At 43.8% G+C, this 18,288-nt stretch overlaps 1 protein-coding gene across 1 annotated transcript in view; it reads right to left on the bottom strand.

The window, feature by feature from the left end:
• RAB30 (RAB30, member RAS oncogene family) overlaps nt 1-18,043 on the bottom strand; it is a 48,510-nt gene extending 30,467 nt beyond the window's left edge. Inside the window, exon 1 of the mRNA XM_059838517.1 lies at nt 17,560-18,043. The gene's annotated coding sequence lies outside the window, so the exon portion shown is untranslated. The remainder of the gene's footprint in view (nt 1-17,559) is intronic.
• Between the last annotated feature and the right edge of the window lie 245 nt (nt 18,044-18,288).

The raw sequence follows: 18,288 nt of genomic DNA, 5'->3' as shown, positions 1-18,288 counted from the left end.
CAATCACAAGCCGAGGGACAGAAGAACTCTGCTCTTTCACCCATCCAATAAGCCAGCTACACAGAAAACATGACTGTTCCATGGAGGATTCCAGCCAGGCTACCCCCCATCACACTGGTCCTGGGGCATGCCCTCCCTGCAAGGGCTGCTGGCTGGCACACCCAGCACTCTCAGCTCAGGGTGCAGAGTTTCTGGATTGCTGGGCATGTACGCGGCTGTGGGAAGGACTGGGCAAGGGAGAGAGCATGGGCCAAAGGGGAATTCGAAGACATGCTGCAAAAGAAAAAGGGAAACTGAGAAAACAAAATCCGAGCAAGAGCAGTTCTCATTGGGTATTACAGAAGAACAGGCTGCCACTTTTGGACACCATACAGTTCTACAGCCTTAGGTTGAAAGGATGTGACAGAGCAAATATTTTCCATCCTGACTAGGAGACCTAGTAGTAGTCTCAAGGCTACAGCTAGTTACACTCAGGTGTTCAAGATCTTGACACACAATACAGGAAGAAAAGTGTTTCAGTCACAAAAAAAAGACTGCATTTTCAGCTTCTCAAATGCATATTTACTTAAAATTTTCCTTTAGGATGGAGCTTGACAATTGAGATGGTATGAGGCAGACAGACTGTGCCTATGGGGGTAAGGCACATTTCACATTTGTTCATCCCTTGCATTTTCCCAATTTTGCACAAAACTATTTAGACTAGCACCATTTGTTCTTTAACAAAATGGGCAGTCTACCCAAAAATACTGCTTGTAATTCAAAACTCAACATAAGGCATTTTTATGTAGGGAAATAAAGAATTCTCTCACATTGTGTTTCAGTTTGCCATTTATCCCCTCAAACACAAGCACAGCATGCTCCCACCAAGTATAAAATAATGTACCAACAACAGCTCCTCTTGCACAGCAAATTGTCGTGAGTTCTAAAGAGATTTCTTGTCTAACAGAGCCTGTGTAAAGCAAAGACAAGACTTCTGTAGAAGCTCCATATTTATTTCCTTCTGTATGTATTCCTATACTACATGTGACTGAAATTGGATATCCAGAGAACAGAAGAAGGGGTTTTTTTCCGTATTTTGGTGCATATTTATCCTCTTAGCAGGTAAAAGAGGTGAAGACCAAAACCACAAGTCAGAATAAAAGAAGATATCTGGCTGACTGCTTGCAGTACAGGTGCTATTTAGCGCTTCAGACTTTATTCTTTCCAAGGCAGCAGTCATCAGCACTGCCCTGAAATGGCACTTCAAGCCCAAATCCACCCATCCTGCAAAGCTCTGTGCAAGGAACTTGAACAACAATATTATCTTAAGTCTTAATTTTAAAAGCAGATTTATAAAAAGTCACTGGTTTTCTCTCTGAAATCAGAGGGATTACAATGACTTGCACAATTTTATTGCAGTCAGCTAACTCCAGCAAGAACATAAGAATTCCAGCTTTGAACCACCTTTTCAAACTATCCTCTACTCCAATCTATTTAGCTTCACTCCAAAGGGAAAAAAACCCTCCCTCTTCACATGTGCTGCTGCTCCCTTGTAGCCTAAGCTCCTCAGTGTCTCTGCAATTATCACGTGCAGAACAACTGAAATTGAGGCAACTTGAACTACTGGATACATGTATGACAAAAAGCAGAAGAGAAGTTGCTGTGGAGGTAAAGAATCCAGGCAGGGTAACAAGGCTTGTAAAACTGGCCTCATCTGGACTGGGATATTTGCTTAGCTGGCAGTACTCTCAATTGCTACAGATGATGGTGAACGGAAATGTGTTACAGCTGTAAAAATCTAGGCTTAAAAAGGAAAAAAAAGGTGTTTTTAAAGAAACCATGAGGCAATTTTAGGTTATGATTATAAAAGGAAGAAATAAGATATATAGGTTGAAAAGACAGGGGAAACAGGAAGAACAGGGGATGAATCTGGGCTAAGGATGTCTAGGCAGATGCTGCTGGAGCACCAAGGCATGAGCCCAGCCAGCCGCACTGCGGAGAGGAGCATCCCTGCCCAGCACAGCAAAAAAGGGCAGGAAAAACACTGCCCAGAGGGGAAGATGGGGAAAACAAATGGCAAAAAACCATCCCTAACTCTGGAATGACAGCTGCCAGCTACCTACAGAGATAAAAGCCATGAGGTTATCTCTGCCAAAAGTTAGAACACCCTCTTGTTTTTAAAATTGCAAAGGAGGTACATACGTGGGCAAGGCTGCATGTTGGATCTGGGAATCTGAATCCAAACCCTGAGCATAAATCAGGTTCCAGAGCCAGCCTAAACAGCCACTAGAGCCCCAGCTAACACATCCACCTGTAACAGAGCATGCCTTTTTAAGTCACAAATAGGCTTCTGGTTCACTGCCAAAAGCACCTAATGGCCCACAACAATCAGGGAATATAAGGCATTAAAGGTCAAGTGTCCCATTTGTGGCGCAACGCAAGGGGACAGGGTTGAGTATGGTTTTGGCATAGCAAAAAGGTGGGCTTGGGGCAAAGCCAAGTGTTCCACATCCAAAAAAAGTCTGTGTAGCATTTGGAGTGGAGAAATCCATCTCCAGTGAAGTGATACAAGTTTTCATTGTGGGCTTGCTAACCCCACACTTTGGTTCACAGCCCTATTGATGCTACTCAGCAGGAGCCTCACATACTGCTCAAAGCTACAGCCAGCAGTTCCTAGCACACCCTGAAACTCATTTGGGTCTCTTTTCTTGGCAACTGATAACCTCTTCTCTCCCTTTCCCACAAAATTGGACAAGCACCAAGCGAGAGTTCCCAGGTACAATACAAGAGTTGCAAATAATGGGGGTCACACAGAAAGCATTGAGCTTGGTTTTTTTTTGTTTTTTTCTTTTGTATATTTATTACACTTAAGCACTCAGTGAATGTTTTTTAAGAAGTCAGTGTATGTTTTTTGGAGCAGGTCTGTGTCCACTCACTTCTGCCCCAAAGCCAGCAAAATAAAGTCTCAGCATGGTTACAAATATCATTCCCTTCACCCTCAACACAAATACACTCATGGACAGATCTAGAGCCTGGTAATGATAAGCACATAGGAATTAGGAAGCCATGATTAAATATGTAACATAGAATAGAAGTAAATTATTACTTCATTCATTACAACAGCCAGCACTGAACACAAAATGAAGTCAAACATTAGCTGGGTTATGCAAGAGCACCAGAGAAGTGGTGCAGACCTTATATGAGTGGTGTCTCTGCTTTACACACTGGTTGAACTCTTCTTTGATTTGTTATTTTCTCACTGCTGGTACCTCCATGTGCATGACAAGAGCTTTCTTTATACCAGATTGTACAGAAGGTTGTATGGGCTCCAACAACATGTGAGTTGGAGAGAATATATCTCTCTCTTTGAGAGAATATCTCAACTTTTTGGTCTATCACATTGAAAGTAGCCTGTGGCATTTTAAAAATGTTGAAGTAAGAAGTCAAGAGCTTCACTCACTCAACATTCAACTATTGCGAGCACACTTTCAACCTCACACCTACCCCCTTGTACATCCTTTAAATTTTAAAGGAGAGCAAGTTGGTTGTAAACAGTATGTACATATTCCCTTTCCTCATCATTAACAGCAACTTCAAGCCTGCATCATGATAAAACTTAAATTTGGGGCTGATAGCCTGACTATATTCTGTACTATAGAAAAATTACTTTCTAAGAATTATTGTCCATCTTCAAACACTCTGTAAACAGAGGCAAAATGGGGAAAAAGTAACAGATCAGGTAACTTGTTCAGAAAGAGAAACTCAGAAATAACCCCATGTAAACCAGACCTATGCCTCATATTATCTTTGCTGAACTATTTCACCTCTCCAGCCCCTTTCCCTGCTGATGTTCCCAACTCTGCTTTGCTTTTCTTTACTATCATTGATGAGTATCTTTTCATTCTGCAGCCTCAATATGCACCTTCCTCTGCCCTGGTCTCACGCTCTCTATGTGCATTTTTGTCTTTGTCTGTAAAGGAAGTTGTAACAGGGCTGGTGTTTTTCTATGGGAACTATTTTTCTACCATATTCAGGAAATTTTCCCTTTTAACTAAGTTTTGTATAAAAGCCATAGCTACCACAATAGAGAAGATAATACTTTCTTCTACCTTCTCTTCCTACTCTCTCCTAGGTGCTGGAAGACAGGCCATCCATCATGGCCCAGCCTTTCCTGGGGTCTTCACCATTTCTCCAGGCAGACAGGCCACATCCCATTGCTCTGCAACTGTCCAAATTCTCTCCCAAACACTAGTGCCCCTGTCCCCAGACTCAAAACAGAAATACTGCCTATCCTCATTTAACATTCTATGTGCAGCAACTGAACTGGCTGAAACAGCTCTCAAGCAGCTGATACTTACCTAAGAAGATTTCAGATTTCCAGCTTAAAACAGACACCACCCAGCTTCCCTTAAACAAGAGAGAGACAAGTCCCTTCAGGATGAATCCAACCCAGCATCCTCTCACATCTCAGTATCTCAGTTATTGCAATTTTATCTCCCTAGCCTCAATAGATCTCTTCTTGGATTACTGGCATCTCCACACACACGAAAAAAAAAGATCCTGTTAAAGAACAATTTGCCCAGTTTGTATCTTCAGGGTTTCCAGTTTTTCTTCTTTCTATGGCTCCAACTCCTTGTTATTACTTTTCACATTCATTTTACAGCCTAGCCTACATCCCACTAATTATCCTTAAAGCAAAAACAGCCCTGTCAACCGTGTTCTCCCTCTCAGCTGGTCAGGTCTCCTTGAAAACACTCACTGAGCTTTCCCCTGCACAAAAATACTGCTGTTATCTGGCCTCTCCCTACCTCTTAGTGATCACAACCTGCAGTCACCCACCAGAAAGCACCGAGCTCTGACAGGTGGAAACTGCATTTTGCCATTGACAGCTACTGTGGATGCAATGATGGACCCCAGGATCCTGCAGGAACATACAGTGGCAGGAGGCAGAAGGAATCTCACTTGAGTGGTCACTCTTAATTTAAAGCAGCAGGTCTCCCCTCTTGAGGCTCATCCAACTGTTCCTAAATGGAAATGTTAAGCTGTTATGCCCATGTTACTCATTTTCCTCCAGGTCTGACCTACAGCAAATGGCAATTCCTCTTGGATCCATCAGGCTGAGAGGTGATGGAGAGAGGAAAACATGTGGCTTGGGTTTCTTGCAAACAGCAGGAGAGTAGGGAATTATGGAGGACTTGAAATGTGACACAAGATGCATTTTGGATATTTACAGGGATTTCTGTGCCTTCAGAGAGAGCCCCTCCTACGCAAAAGCAGAAGTGTGATGGAGAGTCTACTTTCCCAGGAACAACCAAAATAGCCTTTATGAGCCTGTTCTTTGCAAGAGGACAAACAACCTCAATCCCACACTGAGGCACTGGGACCCACTTCAGGCTTAGGATAAAATCACAGATGTTCCTTTTTAAAACTACAAGTTGGAGAGTAAAATGTCAGAGCCTTGGACAAACCCCTCAAATGCCAAGCAAGCTTCACATCTCACACATGAGAAAGCCAGTAAGTTTCAGCACAGATCTTCCAAAGGTATCTCTGTGTATCACAACACATATAAAGACTCAATTAATGCATTCTCCCTTTCAAAAGGGCACACAAGTTATAAGCACTTTCTTCTTTCCTAAGAAGAGACAGATGCTGATTACAGGAAGGAGTTCCCTGTAACAATTCTCTTTCTAAACCATACCAATTTTCTTGCCCATTTGAAAGATGCATTTGCTGTATCAGAAAAAAAAAGACCCTTCTTATTACCAATGTCTGAACCATTAACCATCAAAATTGTTTGCTTACTGGGCACGTTACTTTTTCTGCATAGCACTGCTTGAATCCCTGTAGCACCTTCCCAGACAAAGTGCCATTAACATGCAAATGAAAAGTTCACACTCCTCCTTGAGATGGTACACAATTATAGTCATAAGCTAAGGTAATGAAAGGCTCAAAACAAGACAGGTTGGTTACACATGTCACAGCACTGCTTGAAAATCATTCTCTCCTCTAATTACAACAGCATTTCCAGGAGGAATCGATTACAGCAATATGGATGAATGGGATCCTAAAACTGAAAAATGCACTGAATTTAACATTAGTGAACTCATTGACTGTTATCAACATATACATATTTAATGGAATGGCCTAGAAAAATACAGAACTAAATATTTAGAAATACCAGAATCCTGGACACTGAGGCATTAAAATAGTCCCAGCAACAGAATATACCAAAAATATAAATTCATCCACCAGGCTATAATTACACTTTGTGTTTTGTTTTTGCTGTAAAGATGGCTGTAAGCCTATAGCCAGGCAGAAAGCCAAGCCACAAACTCTGCTCTATTGACTGCTGAGGTCTCCATCAGGTGCTCCAAAAGAAATTCTCGTTTGCCCACACCAAGCCTAAACATGATACAGTGCAACCTCTACTCCATGCCAGGCAATCTTCAGACGAGCACTGCCAAACAAGCATCTGAATTCAACAAGCTCCCTGCTCCTCAAAGCATTATACACACTTTAGCCCTATTTTCTAAGAAAAACAAGCTTTTACAGTGGATGGGATGAGCCCAAAATCAGCATCCACACTGTCACCTCTGCTCTTGCCATTTTTTGTTTGGCTACAGCTGGTTGGTTGTTCAGGACACTGAACAAGAGCACACTTAGCAGCCATGCATTTCTTCTCCTGCTCCAAACACAGCTTCCAGTTCTAGATTTGTACTATCTGGTTTCTGGACCTCCATCTACTGCTTCTGAGCTCTTGAAGCTGCAGCACTCAGCTACCAGAGTTGAAAGTGCTCAAAACCTTTCTAAAAGAGATGCTCCTGCATGGGACAGAAGAGCTGGACCACTCCTTTACTAATAAGTGATCTGACACCTTGAGCCCTGTGCCTAGTTCCATTAGAACACTAACTGGGCTGGCAGATGATATCATACATGGTGGCACTGTTTTATCTCACCCACCTTCAAGGAATTAAGCAAAATGATCCACTTCTGACTCTATCTCTCTCCAATGATGGTGTCTGGGACCTAAAATAACAATGTTATTTAGACAATGCAAGTTGGGCACCTATGATTCAGGGGGAAAAGCCAAGGCTATACCATTCAGAGAACAAACCCAACTGAACACAATAAAGTCTAAGCCAACATCTTTGCCAAGTTATTGACACTTTCTAAAAGGATTTAGAGTTAATGGGACATCAGCTTAATAGTCAAGAGGGTATGTGTTCAAGCCTTTTGGATCATATACAGGGCAAACTCTGTGCCTTTTGCCTCTGCAAGAGGAGGACATCACAGAGCCAACCATACCAGCCTGAGGAACCACTGAAAACACATTGCTGCACCCCACTACTTGAATTAAGACATCCCGAAATATACATGCTCTGCATGAAAAGAAAACCCTGCTTGCTAGGAGGGCTTGTTCTGCTCGACTTCAACTGAACCAGGACCACAGCACAATGAGGCTGTGACAAAAATGCCACCTTTCATGTGAGAGTCACTCGATCTATAAGAATCAATCATGTCAAATATAAAAATCAGAACTCAGGTAGTGGCTGCTTGTTTTCTTATTTCTCTCCTTATGTCACCTCCAACACTTGCAGAACTCCTTTTTTTCCTTGCTATTCCCTCACATCCAGCTGCACTGCAATATCCATCACACAGCACCTCCCTGATAGCTGGTGGCTGCTAAGGCAATATTTACACTATGGCTTGCATTGCAGTTTATAAAATTCTTTGGCGCTCTTCCAAAGGGAAAGCCCCACATAAATCAAAGGTATTAGTGTCATCTACAGGTTAAGTCCAGTCAAGAATTTTCTAGAGCTCACTGTGGAGACTGCAGATCTTTGAAATAACAATAAATGTGCAGCAGAGGGGCTGAGTAATAAACTTCATTAGCATTGCTGGTAACACTTTTCTTCAGTGGCACACAATAAATCACTGATGAATATTCAGGGCAGCCCTCTGAGGTTATCTCAATTTTATGCATGGAGGCAACCAAGAAACAAAGTTTAGAAGGATCTTGCCTATAAACACAAGAGACATGCAGAATTCAATTGTCTTGCCTTCAAAATACAAAAGATGTAATTTCTAGAGGAAACTGTGTGTTATATAAATTGATTTGCAATGAAAGTAAGGAGACTGTGTTTCCCCAAAACTACTAATGGCTATTCCCACCCAAGTCACAGCACGGGTCACTTCCATTACAGCAACACCTACAGACTGTAGAAAATTGCACATTTTTCACTGCAGAAAGTGGGGACTAACAGACAGAAGTTCTATCCCAAAGACCTTATAATGGATAATAAAACTCAATCTATACACAGAATACAGGAGCAGCCATAAAGAGATTAATGACTCAAAAACTGCATCAGAGGAAGAACGAGAAATGGATCAACCCTCCAGAGTATCAGGCAGGCATCAATAAATTCATTAGCTAAGCATCACCCAGCATTGCCCAGGAGATATTTTTAAAATCTTCCTCTCTATCTCCAAGAACTGATGTCATCAAGCAAAACGAGAAATATTGTGAGAGATGTGCTACGAAGATGGAAAGAATTTTTATGTAGTTTCACACATTTTCCAGCAAGAAGCCTGACATTTAAGCAGGATGACCTGGTTACTAGTGGCTACTCCACAAGCTGATGCACCACACTCTCCCCCACAGTGACTGACAGCTGCAGTAAACAAACAATCATTCACGCCAGGTTCTTCCTCCCTGTGGCCACAGCTTTTGCAAAACTGAGGAACTTACTGAGATACTTTATTTAATATTTATTTCACAATCAGCCTCGTTTATTCTAACAGAATTAGCTTCAGCCCACAATGAATGTTTTCCTTGGTTATTTCATTGTGCAAATCAATACTCAATTTATTTTGAATTTCTTCAGTCGCAAATTCTTAACTAGGGGGGATTTGTTTTAAACATGCCTTTATTTATTATTATTAAATACTAGCTAATCACCCACATGGCTGCAGAATAAGCCTGAGGATGCTATCCCAAAAAGTTAAAATTAATCTTTTTTGCTAGGTTAAGACAGACTTATCCAAGCAGTCTCCCAATCCAGAGACAACACTGATATAAATGTGATGGCCCTTGACAAAAGACTGGATACTCACAATGAGCAAGGTGAAGTTACTCGTGATGGAAGCACACATGAAGGCCAGGCAGCAGCTTGAGAAGGAGCTTTACAAGTTCCCCATGCCACAGTCACATCTGCAGTAGAAAATTCAGGAAGGGTCCATAATAACCACGTATAATGGCACAGGACAGGGCAATCTCCAGCCTCTCCAGCACAGGGATGTGACCCAGCAGACACTTCTCACAAGCCATGCTTTTGAAGACATTTTTGTCAGAGCTTCCTAGAGACACATAGGGACCAGTGACCTGCATAGCTAAGTACAAGTGCACCAAGACACAGCTTTTCTGCAGAACTATGACAACAGAATTGCTACTTAAAAGAAAAGGAAAAAAAGATTTCCTAGTAGAGGAAAACACTCTACAGCAGCAAAAGTCAAGCACAAACATAATGGAAATACTGAGAAGTACCTCAGAATCACAATATGGATATATTTAAGTTTATTTTCCAGTTTTGGGTGATAGGCAAAGGGACAGAATTTGGAATTAACAACCGTGAAAAGACACTGATTGTTTCTACACTGACCATACACCACATCCCTGCACAAGGTGTTCAGGGCAGGCCAACCACAGGTCACAACACAAGACGAGACTTCATTCCTACAGATCCCACAAAGCAATTTCCAACCAAGTCCTGTGCTCATGCTTTCTTTTCCTAAATAGGTCGAGCAGAAATCCTTCATCTGGAGTCAAGAGCCCAACTTTAGACTCCTCTTTGCCTGATGAAATTAAAGAGTTAACAGAAACCTGTGTTTATCTGGGGGTTTTCTAGGTGTGCACACACACATCAATACAAGCAAAATGCTATTACCACATTTTAGAAATGTGAATACTGCGGACTTCAAGGGAATGGGCACATTTCCCTTTTTAGAAGGAACAAATTGTTCAGAACAAGGACAAATGCAATAGAGAAATCAGGCACCGACTCTGCTCCTACAGTTTCAAGCTGCTGCTAACTCTGACAGAGTCTTCACATGTTTGGTTTTTTCAATAGACCCAACATTGTTCAAAAATCCCCTCAAAAGTACTTAACACTCTCAAGAGCAAATATTTACAGTAAGGATTCTTATATGTGAGAAATTAAGAGGGCACCACAATCTTCTGTTGGCTACAGATAGAAGACAGCTACTGCCAACAAGGCTGGAGTAATTGCAATGATGCAGATAGTCACTGCACTTGAGTGTATTTTAGACAGAATATATGGAATTAGCTGCAAACTGTGTCAAAACATCCCCTTTGGAGTAAAAGCACTTTCTGTAATTATGCCACAGAAAAAGGGGTTACAGAGAAGAACAGCAGAGCCCAAAGCCATCATCACACAGGTTGAACTTGCTGCTACATCTCCAGTGAACCAGATGCTGACTATTCTGCTGTCCTCAGCAGTCCACAGAAACACAGAAATCCCAAACCTGCCCTTATGTTTTCATAACAGCTAGAAATTTCTCTAGTCTTTGCTGGGATTTAAATAAACTCATTACCACAGGTTTATCTTAACTTAGACCTTTTTTCCACAGGACATATTGCACCATGAACTTCAGGGGGGATGCAAGAATAAAAAGGCTAATGTTATTTCTCTTAACCTTCTTCTCAATATGCAAAAATGAACTGACACCCCCACAGCAATTTCAGGCTACCTGATTCTCACCTCTAAAGATTACTCGTCTCAGGATGGAATAATCTGACATCTCCAGAGGACTAGCAGGGATACCAAATGAGCCAGGAAAGCTTTTTCAAGCCTACATTTACTTTTCAGGTATTTGTGTTAATAGCTGCAAAGCAAGAACAACAGAAAAATAATTATTTTTTCAAGTGGCAGTTGCCCTCTCTCTCAATTAATCAAGTTCAAGAGGTATTATAATAAAGTCTCAACCTCCAGTGTTGGAGAAGAAGGAATTTGCAACTCCCTACCTACCATCAGAAAGCAACAGGAAAACAAGACCACACAGTATGGAGATGGCGTAGTGGATTTCTTGATGTCAATTCAGGTTATACAAAGTTGTCCTACTACGTTTTTAAGTAAGGATGTTATTTTCAGTAAATATTCCCATGCAGCCCCAACTGTCATGAAAACACCACTCTTTAGGCCCTAGAAACACCATGAAGAAATTCTCACTAATTAGACACAAATCTGGCTTTCTTTAAAAACTTGTTAGATGAAAAGCCTTGAGTGATCTGTTTTCCATTTCTCCAAGTTCAGGCAATGAAATTTAAATCACAGAGAAGTGCTAATGATTATTTTTCAAGTCCGCTTTTCATTACTGAACGCGTTCTTTGCAACATAGCAAGCCCAAAATCTCTTTTCTAATCCTGGCAGTCCTTTAAGTTTTCTTTGATTGGTTGTAAATCTGAATGCTGGCATTCACATCTCAACCAATGGCCTATGTCCCAAGCATGGATCTGGGACTTTTCTGGAGCACAGATTTTTCTGGATCTCTCATCATGCTCATATTTATGGATAAATTACTATTTGGAGCAAAAGAATGACCAGTGAATAGAGAGGAGGGTTTGACAAGTTCCTGTGCCTTAAGTTTCATGTCTCATGTAGAGTGATCTACTAACCAGACACAAATCCTTCTACTCAGCACCTCTAATAATCTGTTTCCTATAGGCACTGCATCTTCTTCAGTTAAAGTCTCCATTTATACCTACTCCTCAGATTTATTTGTAGTCTGGGGGTAGCCAAGCTCCTGAAGGTGCAGCTGGGGTGGCTGCATAAGAGCAAGAGGCTCAGGCAAACGGAAAACAAGGGAGAAAGCAGGACATGAGCAACTCCCCTGGAACTGGTGCTGTCTCTTCAGCAACATCCCACTAAGCAGTGAAACACCCTGTGCAGCCCCACACAGCTTTGTCAGGGCTGGAAGAGAACTATGGAGAGCACTGAAGGCTTTGGGCTTCTCTGGTTTGGAGAAAAGAGGTGACCTCATTGCTCCCTGAAGCTTCCTGAAGAACAGAGGTGGAGAGAGAGGGGCTCATCTCTTCTCCCTCATATCCAGTGATAAGATGCATAGGAATGGTTCAAAACTGCACCAGAGAAAGTTCAGACTGGACACAAGGAAGCATTTCTTTACCAAGAGCATGGTGAAACACTGCAACAGGCTTCCTAGAGTTGATACCCCAGCCTGCCAGTGTTCAAGAGACATTTGGGCAATGCCCTTAACATGTTTATGGTCAGCCCTGAACTGTTCAGGCAGCTGGTCTAGATGATGCTTATAGGCTCCTTCCAACTGAAAGTATTCTATTCTAAGTGCTTGATTACTCTGGAGAGGGGTCCCATCCTTCCTCTAGAGCCAGGTAACAGGCTAATCCCTCCTGCCAAAGCAATAAAAGCTCCTTTTTTTTTTTTTTTTTTTTTTAATTTTTTATTTTTGGCTGCAAGGATTTTGGTTTAAAACACTCAGGAAAGCACATGCAAATAATTGTTCCTGTGGGGGATGCAAGACTCTCATACACAGTCAGATTCATTTTCTGCACTGTTCCAAAAAAACTGGCACCAGGGCTCAGCACCAGCCTACGGGATGGTAGTTCCATGACAATTCTCTTTTACAAACAACAGCCTGGATTTATATCAAGAAATACTCCCACTTTAAATGCACACATGCTGCCCCTTGAGAAACTGAGTTTTTGCTTAATCAAAAAAAGCAGAGTTGAGTTTTTGGAACCTTCATTGCAGAGGAGAAGCAGCACAGTGCAGCAGAGGGTTGGGCTGCTGGGGCCCTGCATGAAGTCCCTCTCTCTATGGAGGGCATCTTTAGCAGGACACAAACTCAAGCACTGCTTGACTTCTGTACTTTGGCATCTCTAACACCTTTTTTTTCCCTCCCATTTAAATTCAGCCTGCAGGATACAGTCTTTTAAGAAACCATGCACAAACTCATCTTTTTTCATGCCAGCAGAGCCTCTCCTTCCTTTACTCTCCTCTCTTTCCTTTTCTCATTACTCTTTTCAAGGTCTTAAAGAAAACACTATTCAGATACTTAAAGGTTACAGTTAACTTTTTAGTTCAGCAGTACTCAAAAGACAGTATTTCTGCTAAACAGAAGGAAAATAAACAGGGTATCCTGTGATATTTAAAAGGACAGCAGCAGATTTCTGTGAGACCTTATGAAGGTTTCCTCCTCTGTTTGTATAAGTATTCCCTAATTATCTCAGGAAACTAATAGCTAGGTTAAATAGGTTTTAAATAGGTTTAAATTTTGCCTTAAGTATATTAGGGAACAGTGCACCCCTGCAGTGTAGTGAAAGCAGTAACTCCAGCAGAGGTGAAATGACAAATAGCAAGTGAATCTCAAGCTGTTCACAACCTAAATATCTCTGCTCAGCTCAAAGCAACAAAGCTCTCTAATTATTTTTATCTATACAAGGTGCAATCAAATGACATTACAACACAAATCTCACTAATACCTTATGCAAGGCCAATGTTTAATAGCACAGATTAGTTATGAAACTACTGCAACAGCAACAGACTTCAGTGTGGTCTTGACTGTTTAAAAGCTGACAATGATTTTAAGGGACAAGTTTTATCCTTGATCTGCCCTAATTATTTCAACATATTATCACCTGAGGAATACTTGACTAAACGTCTAGCCTCCTCCCATTTCAAATTCATGATCTATGCACAGGCTAACCAGGATTATATGACAAACATGACAGACCACCTCTTTCCCACTGAAAGAGAGCCATTAAAAATAAAATTAGAATTTAGTTAGTTATTGACAGAAGCACTGGGAGGGAATGGAAGCTAAATGACTTGCTGCAAAATGAAATTGTGGAAACTAGGAAGTCAATCAAAACACTGCCTCAGGTCATCTCATCTGCCCTCCAGCCAAGGCAGAGCTGTTGCTGAGCATCTCTGCCTCAAGAGCTCTCCAGCTGCCCCAAGACCTCTCCAACTGGGCTGATGTTTTTGGTGTCAGAAACCCATCTTTAATATAGGAAATTATTTTACTGTCTCCTAAATCTGTTCCAAAGTTTTGATAACATCCATGTGAGCATAAGTATCTAAAGTGCTTCATCACTGCAAGGTAGGCCCATCTTGTGCTACTTTCAGCACTCCTGCCATGCCAGCCACACAGTTGCAATGAATCTCTCTAATCTTCTCACTGCCTGGGTGGTTATTTGACAAATATGTGCATATTTGTATATGCACAAACTAGCACCTAGCACATTCCCCACTCCTCCTTCTGTACTCACAGAGAGCAAGGCTTGCACTCAAACTGCTGGTCCTGTCCTTAAAAAAAAGGCAATAAGCCTTAAAATGAGAAATGGAATCTATCTAGATACCAGCTGTTGTAATTCCTTGTTTGGCTACACGTAAAAATAAGAAAATGCCAACAAACCTATGCCTCCCACAAAAAGCCCAGCTGCAAATACACCTCTCTGGAACACACCACAAAACTCACAGCAAGTGTCTCAATTTGCCAGTTGATGGATGCCAGCTTGGCTGTCCCAGCAAGGACCCAGACCAGGGCAGCTCCAGAGCTGAAACCAGGCGCTCTCTACAGCTTGCATCAGAGAGCCACCACACTCAGCTCAGGCTGTGAGCAACACCTACCACCTGCAGCTGGGTCTGGGAAGATGGGGAGCACACAGCACAGAACAGCCAACAGAGAAAAGTTCTTTCCCAGCAGAGTGACAAACGGGGGTTGTTTGCCTGCAGACACCTTTCTCCCGTTGCTTGTTTGGGAAGTGACTCCGCAGTTCCTCCCGGAAGAGCCACCTCCAGCCATCCACCTCTGGTTCAGGAACTTCAGCTGTCTCACCAGGCTCCAGCTCCAGGCTACAGAAATCCCTGTCCTCTCATAGCTCGTCTTTGGAGCAAAGAGGAAGGTTAAGCTGAAGAGTCAGCAAGGCTGGCCCAGCTCTGGCTCCTCCCAGTTCCCCTGATCTCACCAGTCTCTGGGGTCCCCTGTCCATGAGGCTAGGGGACATCCAAGCATCCCAGGGCAGCAACACTTCTGGGACAGGCAATTTCACACAGTCCAGGGCACACAGATGATGCTCATAAAACCCAATTGCAAGGATGTGATTTCTGGCTTCACTAGGAAGCCAATAATTGGCATCATACTCAATTTCATGAGGAACAGGACAAAAATACAAGAAAACTCTGGAGAGTATGACCATGAGAACACCTAATCCTAAATTTCCCTTCAGAAACTTGACCTGAGTAAGAAATGGTGGGGGGGAAGTAAAAGACCTGAGAAATTGTTTAGTGCTGCCTTCCTAGGATATTTTCTTTGCTTCCAGCATCTGGCATTTTGGAGAATTCTTGATTCAGAGTAAACACACACACTGCGTTTAGGTCTTTGTGGGACAAGAGGAAGGGTCCCCAAGCTCATCTGGGCTTTTTCACAGCAATCATTGACTGATTTTCAGCTTTTTGTCCCTTTCTATTTGTCTGTATTTCAGTTTCTGAAAGGCAAAATTTAAGGTGATTAATACAAGAGTGTATATTTCTGAGGTACATTTTTGATCCACCTCCTGATATAGTATAATCTATCTTGAAAATGCTAGCATGCCTTGTCACAAGTCTTCCTGATTCCAACAAATGTAATAAATTTTGAAAAACATACAAATATGTATTGCTATTTATGCTTGTTTTGTTCAAGATACATACATATAAAAAGATGAAAACAGAATTTAAAAATATGTGCATCACAAAAATTGTATTATTTAAATGCAAAATCCCTGGCCATGGATTCTTTGCTTGTTCTCACCAACTTCTCTATCAGTATGTCCCAGAACAATTCCCAGGCTACACTTTCAAATTATCACTTCATATCCAGTGCCTTCTATCCCAAACTAACAAAATCACTGCTATAAAACTTCTCCTTTTACAGCCAAGATGGGAAACACTCTATGATACTATCTGTTCCCTCCCTTGTAAAATAAAGAGAAAAACACCATTCCAGGAAACAAAAATGTTAAAAAAAGACCAAGCAAAGGCAACGCCTGCATGCACTGTTGTTCTTCCCCTTTGAGTCAGTAGTAAAGAGGAAGGAAGGAAAAAACACAGTTAAAATAAAGGCAAGGAGGTGTGGATGCAGCGTGTTTATCCCACTGGAAGAGGGGAAGCTGTAAAGCACCATCCCTTGCATAGGGACACCCCAACACTGCCTGGGTGTTTACAAACACTTTGAGCAAACCAAACAGGGAGTTTCATTGTCCCCGCTGCACTCATGTCACCCTCTCCCCAGCACTGCAATTCCAGGGAGAGCCCTGCCAGAGGACACACAGTGCCAGTTACACAAGAGAAGCGCAGAAGCAAATACGCAGCAGGGGGGAAGAAAAAAATTAAAAATATCAGCTCAGCTGCACACTCTCCTGCTGCTCTCAGAACAGCCTCCAAGTGGGGCTTTGGTGAAGATTAACTTTAAAAGGCACTGAAAGAATCTGACAGACTTGAAGCGAGCAGGACCCCTCTGTGTGCACACATTTCATTGCCACCAGCACATAATGAGGTGCCTGGGGTCCACTACCAATTGCAGAAGTAATTTATTTATAGAAGGGCATAAAACCTTCTGATGTCACACAATAACAAACGAATAAAAGAAATAATCTTACTTTGTACTAATATCTTAGCACTATTCAAGTAAAGATCCAAATTGCACCTCACAAACAGCAAGAAACAGGGAAACAAATAAAAGCCACACTAAAATGAAGCTCGGCTGGACCATGAAGTTTCTACGAAGTTTAAAATAGAGGCGCTTCTTGTATTTACGATAAAACTGAAAAAGATCAGAACAGTAGTTTGGAAGTCGAAATAAAACATCAAACTGTCCAGCCAAGAATTTTTAAGATACTAACTCATTATGTGACTTGGAAAAGAAACCTGGACCAACTGCTCACAGCCAGGACTGAGAGCCAGTTGGATTCAAATCTCCCCCGTTGCCCTGAAAGGAGGGAGGAATAGCGGTGTCAAAGCAACGAAGCCGCACGACAGCACACCAACGCCCCCAAAAAAACACCCTAAAGCACACCTCGGATTTATTTTGTCCTCAGAAACCCAGCTCTCTCAGGCTCCGCAGCGCTTAACGACACCGATTCCAAATCCATCTTATTTTCCACTCTTACCCAGCGAGGGAGACAAACGAGACAGGGCTCCCCGCCGGCTCGGACCGCGCAGCGCCGGGGCGCCCGGAGCATCCCGGAGTTGCGGGAGTTTCCCGGGGGCTGCGGGACGCGCAGCCCCAGGCCCGAAGAGCAGCGAGAGGGACTCATCTCCGCGGGATGACACCACGTAGCGGGTTTTTCCCCCCCCTTTCCCCGTCCCTCCGCCCCTCCTTTTTCAGCAGGACCAGGGAACGACAGCGCAGTCCCGCCCGGCAGCGCTGCTCCCCGCTGAGGAGCACACAGTGCGGGAAAGGGCATCGGGAGATGGGGGCCTGGGAGGGAGGACGTAACAGGACAAGGAAAAACACGCAGAAAGAGAAGAGGAGCGCAGAACTCACCTGGTTTGGGATTTGTCCTCCCTCTCCACAACCATAAAACGAGGCGGGAGCCAGGAGCCGGTCAGCGGCGATGGGAAGAAGCGGCAGCCCCGGGCCGCCGCCGCACGCTGGGCACAGCGGGGCTGGGCGCTGCAGCCCCCGCACGCCGGGCGAGGTGCGGACCCCGGAGATGAGCGCGAGGCAGCCCACTTCCACTGGGATGGGTGCTGGCCACCCTCCCGGCGCAGGGCAGCTCCCCGGGATGGGTGCAGCGGGCTCGGGCGCAAGAGGCAGTCCCGCTCAGGGATGCGTGCTCAGTCCCCACCGCCCGTGCAGAGCAGAGCAGTGCAGCCCTCCGGAACGCTGTCGAGCCACCTTGGGGCCAAGACGCCCGGGACAGGAGCTGCAGGGCTCGGCGCAAGGCAGCCGTGTGCGGGGATGCGTGCAGGGCCGCCCGCCGCAGGCAGCGCAGCAGCGGGAGCACGGCCCCCCCGCCGGCCCCGGCAGCGGACGCGGCACCGGCCGAGCACAATGAGCGGCGGCGCGCGGCGCGCCCCCGCGGCCCCCGCTGGGCAATGACATCACCCCTCTCGCCCGCCGGGGCGGGGCCACTGCCCGCGCCGCCGCCTCGCCATTGGCTGACGCCCCTCGGCAGCGGGTTCTTCTGGGGTTTATAGTTTTTTCCGGCAGTCATGGCGCAGCAGCGTGCAGGGAGTAGACTCCATTTCCCGGCAGATCTCGCGCCGCGCT

This window comes from Haemorhous mexicanus, chromosome 2 (assembly GCF_027477595.1).
Source record: "Haemorhous mexicanus isolate bHaeMex1 chromosome 2, bHaeMex1.pri, whole genome shotgun sequence".
In the NCBI taxonomy this organism is placed as follows: Eukaryota; Metazoa; Chordata; class Aves; order Passeriformes; family Fringillidae; genus Haemorhous; species Haemorhous mexicanus.
This window is presented reverse-complemented; position numbering and strand designations above follow the sequence as displayed.